We start from the raw sequence: 274 nt of genomic DNA, 5'->3' as shown, positions 1-274 counted from the left end.
AGATGGGGAGGATTCCCTTTGTATCTCTCTTCCAGGAGCTTAAACCCCTGCATCCTTAAAAGCCCTATCCTACTGCCATATGGCTTCCGCCTGTTCAGGGATGAACTGCAACACTTCTTGCTCCTGTGCACAGCACAGTCTTCCTGGGAGAAGTTCTAGTAGCTGGGCACTCAGTGCTCCAGGCAGCCTTAAGGAAGCCCCCCGGCCACGCTGTCCCCCACCTTGTCCTGCTCTCCCCCCACGCAGGCCCGATGACCCACCTCAGCCCTGGCCT

This window comes from Eurypyga helias, unplaced genomic scaffold (assembly GCF_000690775.1).
Source record: "Eurypyga helias isolate BGI_N326 unplaced genomic scaffold, ASM69077v1 scaffold45490, whole genome shotgun sequence".
NCBI classification, from domain to species: Eukaryota; Metazoa; Chordata; class Aves; order Eurypygiformes; family Eurypygidae; genus Eurypyga; species Eurypyga helias.
This window is presented reverse-complemented; position numbering follows the sequence as displayed.